We start from the raw sequence: 7723 nt of genomic DNA on the forward strand, positions 1-7723 counted from the left end.
ACTGAATTGCTGAAGTTTTGCTTCTCCAGAAAAGTTAAATGAATTGTCTTTATCCCTATGTCTAGAAAAACTGAGAAAGAGCAAATGATGGGCATAAAAATAGTCTCAGGCTGTGTGCAGCAGCACACACCTGCAATCTCAGTACTTGGGAGGCTGAGACAGGAGGATCCTAGGATTGCAGCTTAGACAACTTTGTGAGGCACTTAGCAACTCAGCATGACTCTATTTCCAAATTAAACATAAAACAGGACTGGGCGCATAGCTTTGAGATAGAATGCCCCTGGGTTCAATCTCCAGCACAACAACAACAACAAACAAACAACAGAAGTTTAAGGTAGCCTGGAAAAGCACTTGGGGAGGCCAGGCACTTAGATGCAAGCTGATCTGTCTGGGGCACTTCGGGCCCTTCCAGTTCAGTGCCAATTCTTGTGCTGGGATACTGCCATTTGTTCTGAGCGGGTGAGGGGCAGGCGATTAAGATGCCTGGTACTCTAATTGTATTGACTGGAAAAAGCTGGGAGAAGCTTTACAAACACCCTTGTTGTTGTATTTCAAAGAGAGAAGGATGACTCTTCTGACAGTACATCTTGCAGCCATGGTGAGGGAGGAGGTGGAGAATCTTGCAATGAGGGCACCGATGCAGTGTTGAACGGCGCCCTCCCTGGCAGGGGAGAGCCAGTCATCAGGTCCCTGTGCCCAGTCATGTCAGAATCCAATCTGGCCCACAGGGCTGCTTTGTTTGTGCGAGCACTGTTTAACTCCACGCCAGCAGCCCCAGGCACTTTCTTGGCATAGCAACCCTTCTGAAATAGCCGGGAAGAAGCCCAGGATGCATCCATCCAGTAGAATGCACCTGTCATTTCTGAAGTGTCTTTTCCTTCTCTTGGTCCTTGAGGTCAAGTGGATTGTATGCATTAGAACAGAAAGTGACCCATCGACGTTACGTACATACGTGAGAATGCCAATGCCAACCTCACTGCCCTGTCTGGGACGGCGGGAGGGAGGGAGGGGGAAGCCCGCCAAGGGCTGTGTCCACCTCTGTCACCATCACTGCGAACTGCATTATGGCATGAGACTATAATGCACCGATAAAAGTATAAAAATATAAATTAAAAGAAAAAACAAACAAACAAAACAGGAAGTTAGGTCTGCAGAGTACTTTCAGTTCTTGAGAGCTTGGGGAGCAAAGGTAGTTTCAGAGCCTCCAGTAATGTCCTGAGCTCCTAGACTTCTGGAGGATTCTTCATGGCCTGAAGATGTTGAAGCCATGTGCTGCCACTCTCTGGGCCTGGACTGCCTCACCTGCCATGGAAGAGAGTTTGCTTGAACTGGAAAACCTTAGGACTTTGGAACTCAGAACTTTGAGGAAGGGGTTCCCAACTGGAGGATGGGTGGATAAAGCATGATGTCCTCTTTTTCTTTTTTTAGGGGGGTGGTTAATGGGGATTGAGCCCAGAGTATTCTACTTTCTAGTTACACCCCCAGCCTTTTTTTTTTTCTTCTGAAACAAAACAACTTGCTAAGTTGTAGAGGCTGACCTGTGATCCTGTCTCAGCCTCCCAAGTACTGGGATTATAGGTGTGAGCTACCACACCCAGCTTCCCTTCCTCTTTCAGAGCAAGAATACTTTATCAACTTTATATGTTGGGAGTTTTATGTAAGATTTTCTGTGGGAAAAGAATTTGGGAAAAAAGTAAGCACAGAACTAGATGATCTTTAGTGGTGTGTGTGTGTGTGTGTGTGTGTCCCTGGGGCTTAAACCCAGAGGCATTCTACCTCTGAGATATATCCCCAATCCTTTTTTAATGTTTTGTTTTAAAACAGGATCTCCCTAGATTGCTCAGAGTCTCAATAAGTTGCTGAGGCTGGTCCTGAACCTGATATCCTCCTATCTCAGCCTCTCAAGTACTGAGATTCTAGGCATGCACCAACCTGCCAGTCTTCCCAGTTTGGTTTTGATAGGATAGAATAAAAGAAAAGCACAAAGTAATGGGCGGGGTTGGCCATTTCTGCTGGGAAGAGTGAGCGGTGAGCTGGGGAGAGAGGAGAAGGCTACACAAGCAGAGGTTGGAGTGAAATGGACTTCACAGGTCAGGCAGAGACTCTGCTGTCCCCAAGCACAACTCAGACCAGATCTCAGTGGCGTGTGCTTGACGACTGATTCCTTGTTTAATCTGTGAAACCAAGTTATATAGTGGGAAAGGCCAACATGGGAAACAAAAAGGTTTGGAGCATCAGTCCAAACCAATAGAAAGCTGATGTTTTCCTCACACAGAAAAAAAAAAAAAAATTAAAAATTTTCTTTCAGTTGCAAAAGGAAGGAGAGGAAAGAGGAGAACTTTCCTTTTTTAATTTATTTTTTCTTGACGAGACTGTTCTTCCTTATTTTGAAACAGGGTCTTGCTAAGTTGCGGAGGGCCTCAGTAAGTAGCTGAGGCTGTCCGTGAACTGCGATTCTCTAGTCTCAGCCTCCTGAATGCTGCGACTACAAGTGTGCGCCACCACGCCCAGCTGAGACTGTTTTTCACTGTTTATTTTGTTGCCCATCTCTGGAAAACAAAATACCTATTTTGCCATCGTTGTGGGTCCTGCACTGTCCATCCTTTTCCTTCACAAGGCCTCCTTTTGATTGTAATTGTCCCAGGGTCTGAGCCCCTGATTAGCTGTGTTGTGAAATAAACAGTACAAACCAAAAAGAGAGAGCAGGGTTCCTCTTCTCATGCGACTTCCTTTTTGTATAATAAAAGAAATGTATAGGCAATCTAAGGGTCAATTTTATTTTTAAGAAATAGATTAACATTGAATAGATATAATCAGCCAGGTATGAGAAAAAAATAAAATAACAGCTCTTGATTTAAAAAATTGAGACCATAGTTATTGACCAAGACACTGGAAAAATATTTTTCACCATTTAAATATTGAGAGTAGTGTCTGGGGTTCTGAGATCTAATATGAAATTTTATTAAAAACATAAATTTGCTTCAAAAGTCTGTAGAATGCATTTTAATGAACCTCTGTGCAAACTGGACACTTTGCTGATTGATAAAATTTTCCAAGTCATGCATCGACATGATGCCCAGGCTGATGACTTATGGCCTATTGTTAAAGGGTGATAATCTCGCCTAGAAATATGGTAACCTTTCATCCTCAGTCCTTGTTTCCAGAGAGAAATTTAAAGATGGAAAACACAAATGATGAACACAAATAGGTTATTTAGGGAAATGAGGGTACAGTTTAGACATGGTAAAGGGTACAGTGGTAGGTACTTTTCAGAAAAAGGGTCTTTTTTTTTTTTTGGTGGTACTGGAGTTCCTGGAAGCCCTTCTTCCTCCGGGCTACACTCCCAGACCTATTTTTATTTTTGGAAACAGGGTCTCTTACGCCAGCACGGCTGACTTCGAACCTGCGTGATCCTTCTGTCCCCGCCTCCCAAGCGCGAGGATTACAAGCGTGCACCACCACGCCCGGCCGAGAAAGGGTCTTTAATGGTCCATTTCCGGAAGTAGAAAACAGTGGAGAGTTCTCCACATGGTGGATTTATTTGCTCTGGAAAACATGTATTTGCATTTTGGGGAGGAAAGTTCTCTCTCCAGGCAACAGCTCAGTGCGCCTGCCGGCGCTGTTTCTGCCCAGTTGGAAACTTTCCCCCAGGTGTGTAAGTGTAACCCTGGGGGATGGAGGGGTCTTACACGCATTAGCAGCTGGGCGGTGGGTCTCCTTATCTCTTCTCCTGAGGACTGGCCAGAGAGATCCTCTGTCTCATTCCTTTTCTCACCCTCTTCATCTCTAATCTAAGTACCTAACACCATGAAAATGAGTTGCGGAAATTTTTTACTGCCAAGCTATGGATAGAATTTCCAGGGACGCCAGCCAGGAATACTTCTTTATTCTGGAGATGGTCTTGGAGTGTGTCTGAGACTGCTCAGGTAGCTGGTGAGGGCCCCGTGTTAAGTGTTAAGGAGACCTTAAGTCACCTGGAATCAGGGTGGGAATATTTATACCAGGGGAGTTGGCAGTCACCTCTTTAGGATTTCTCCGTGCTTGCTCTGAAAGCTGGAGTGTTGAGGGGAGGGGGTCACGCTCCTGATTTACTTCAGATGAAATGGGAGGATGTCCAGTTAATTAGTGTAGCTTCCCTACCCTTTAAAAACCTGTTCACAGTGATCCCTAGAGAAAAAAGGACAAACATGCTAAGTGGCCACTGTATATTAGGACTTTTAGGGGGGATAATGGGGGTTGAACTCAAAGGCATTCTACCTCCAAGTTATACTCCTAACCTGATTTTATTTCTTATTTGGAAACAGGGTCTCACTAAGTTTCAGAGGACCTTGCTAAGTTGCTAGGGCTGGTTTTGAACCTGTGATCCTTCTGTCTCAGACTCTCAAGTACTAAGATTACAAATGTGTGCCACCAGGACTGGCTAGGACTTTTACACATTACTGACCCAGTATTAATAAGTAAAAGTATACTCTGAGTGTGTTGGCGCACACTTAAAATCCCAGCATTTGGGAGGCTGAGACAGGAGGATCAGGGTTCGCAGCCAACCTCAGCTACTTAGTGCAGCCCTCTGCAACTTAGTGAGACTCTGTTTCAAAATAAAGAATAAAGCCTGGCGTGGAGGCACACGCTTGTAATCCCCGCATTTGGGAGGCTAAGACTGGAGGATCACAGTTCGCGGACAGCCTCAGCTACTTAGTGAGGTCCTCTGAAACTCAGTGAGACCCGGTTTCAAAATAAAAAAGAATAAAAATTAGGGCAGGGGGTGTAGCTCGGAGGTCGAATGCCCAGACCCGCAAAAAAAAAAAAAAAAAAAGAATAAAAAAAATAGAGCTTGGGGTATAGCTCAGAGATAGAACGCCCCTGGATTCAATCCCCAGTACGGCAGAAAAGAAAAGTATAAATGTAAAATAGAATTCCTTTAGCAGGGCCTGGTGACTCAGGCTTGTAATCCCCGTGCTTGGAAGGCAGAGACAGGAGGATCGCGCAGGTCCAAAGCCAGCTGGGCTGGCTTAAAAGACCCTGTTTCCAAATAAAAAAGTATAAAAAAATAGGTCTGGGAGTGTAGCCCGGAGGTAGAAGAATTTCCAGGAACCCCAGTACCACCCCCCCCCAAAAAAAAGAAGAATTCCTTTTTGTGGAAGTCTGAGACAGGAGAATTGCAGGTTTCAGGGCAGCTTCAGCAATTTAGCAAGACCTTGTTCAAATTAAACATCCTGGGGGTATAGATAGCTCAGAGGTGGAATGACCTGGGTTCAATCCCAGTACCAAAAAAAAAAAAAAAAAAAAAGAGTGATACCACCATGTATAAAACACTGATATCATGCTGTGAGGATGTGGAGCAACAGGAACTCTCATTTATTGTTGGTGGGAATGAAAAATGATAAAGCTACTTTGGAAAACTGGTGGCTTAGGCAGCTGTATTTCAGTACTTAAATAGTTAAAGCCTTGTGTGCTTTGTTGTCCTTGAGCACACACACACACACACACACACACACACACACACACACACACCCTGCAAAAATGCCCAGGCTGCTTTTAGAGTGTGAGATCACACACAGCCCTGCCAGTGTGTCCCTTCCCTTCTCCCCTAAAAACCCAGAAGGCAAAATAACACGGCATCTGCCTGGGGTGAGGAAATAAGCCATTAACCTATGACGGAGCAACACAGATAGAGAAAGCAACAGAAATCCTACTTCAGATTTGGGGTCTTTCTTGGTAGGAGTGTTTTGTTTCAGAACAGGACACACATGCCCCCTGCGGTGTGTTACTTTCTCCCAGGCTCCTCATTTCTCTCTGTAATAAAACTGTGTTTAGGAGTCTCTGGAAGTCTCTTGGCTCTTTTTTTTTTTTTTTTTTTTTTGGTGGTACTGGGGTTCCTGGAAGCCCTTTTTCCTCCGGGCTACACTCCCAGACCTATTTTATATTTTTGAAACAGGGTCTCTTACGCCAGCACGGCTGGCTTCGAACCTGTGCGGTCCTCCTGTCTCCGCCTCCCAAGCGCGGGGATTACAAGCGTGCGCCACCATGCCCGGCCTATCCTGGCTCTTTTTTCTAAACTAGCTAAGAAGAAGAACACACTCAGCACCAAACTGTGACATTATTATTTCAGCCATCAGCAATACTGTCAAACAGATATTTATATGAACCATTTACTGAAAGACTTCTGAGAACCAGATGCAGTGGCATACACCTGTTACAACCAGCTACTCAGAGCCAAGCATAGTGGTGCACAATTTTAATCCTAGTACTTGAGGGGCTGAGAGGAGGATTGCAGGTTTACAGCCAGCTTCAGCTACTTATGAGGCCCTTCGCAACTTAGTGAGTCCCTGTTTCAAAATAAAAAGAATAAAAATAGGGCTGGGCATGGAGGTAGAATGCCCCTGGGTTCAATCCCCAGTATCACACATGAGAAAGGAAGAAAGAAAGAGAGAGAGAAAGAAAGAAAGAAAGAAAGAAAGAAAGAAAGAAAGAAAGAAAGAAAGAAAGAAAGAGCGGGCAAGGAAAGAAGACTCAGGAGATCAAGGAAGAGGATCCCAAGTTAGAGGCCATCCTGGGCAACTGGGAATGTTACTCAGTAGTAGAATGCTTTTTAGCATGTGCGAGGCCCTGGGTTCAATTCCCAGTACAGCAAAACCAGAAACAAACAAACAAGAGACCTTCTGAGGTTCAAAGAAGTTACAACACTTGATCAAGAACACACAGCTCCAAATGATGGAATAAGCATTGGAAACTAAGATATCTGAATTCAGGTTCACAGCACATTATAAGGAATGGACCTCAATTAATATCAATTGAAATGGCTTCATGGCATCTCATTGCTGGAATTTGGTTGGATGTGCTATTCAATAAACCACAGGACTCTTGCACCCCTAGGCTAAGGCTGTTTGCTGAAGGTATGTGAATATGAGAGATTGTGGCAGATCTATCACTGAAGTAACATTTACTAACCTCATCTAGTCCTGCAGATGACTAACAAGGAAGAGAAGTAAAAGTCTTCCTCCCTCCCACTCTCTATGGTAATTGAATACCTACTGTGGCTGGGTATTGGACTCAAAGATGGGGAGGGACTTCAAGATTGCAACGTCTAGCAGGACACGGAAATGACCAGGACATGACAGTACAGGATGCTTGAGAGATGCCGTGGTTTGCCCAAATTGCCATGGGGACAGAATGTGGGCGGATAACTAGGAAAGTGTCCCTAGGAGAGACAGTGCTCCGCTGGACATCAAAGAGGGAAGTTAGATGACGAATGGGATAGCAGGAGCGGGACAAGATGGACTGGAAACAGAAGGGAAGAAAGGAAGTGTGTCCCCACCGAGGACGCACCGTGTCCAGGCATCTGAGGGAGCACCTTGGCAGAGGACTGAGAAATGGAGAAGAAGACTCAAACACTGGTGTGGCTTGCGCCGAGCCAGGCCGCCCCATGGGTAAGGCTCCCTGGCTGACGTCTCTCCACTGGGACAGGCGTCACTACCCAGTGATTGCGGTCACCATGTCAAACTCCCCAGACTCCAGAGCAAATCAGAGCAACTTCTCAAAATGCTTCCTGTTCTTCAAGGTCCAGATAAAGCCCTGAAATTTCCGGGAAGCCTTGCAGCAAAGCACTCCCAGTACATAAAACACACACACACACACACACACACACACGCACGCACGCACGCACGCACACACACACACACACACATATATACTTTTATTGGTGTATTATAGTCTCACATCATAA

The sequence above is a fragment of the Muscardinus avellanarius genome (assembly GCF_963383645.1).
Source record: "Muscardinus avellanarius genome assembly, chromosome: 1".
Taxonomy (NCBI): Eukaryota; Metazoa; Chordata; class Mammalia; order Rodentia; family Gliridae; genus Muscardinus; species Muscardinus avellanarius.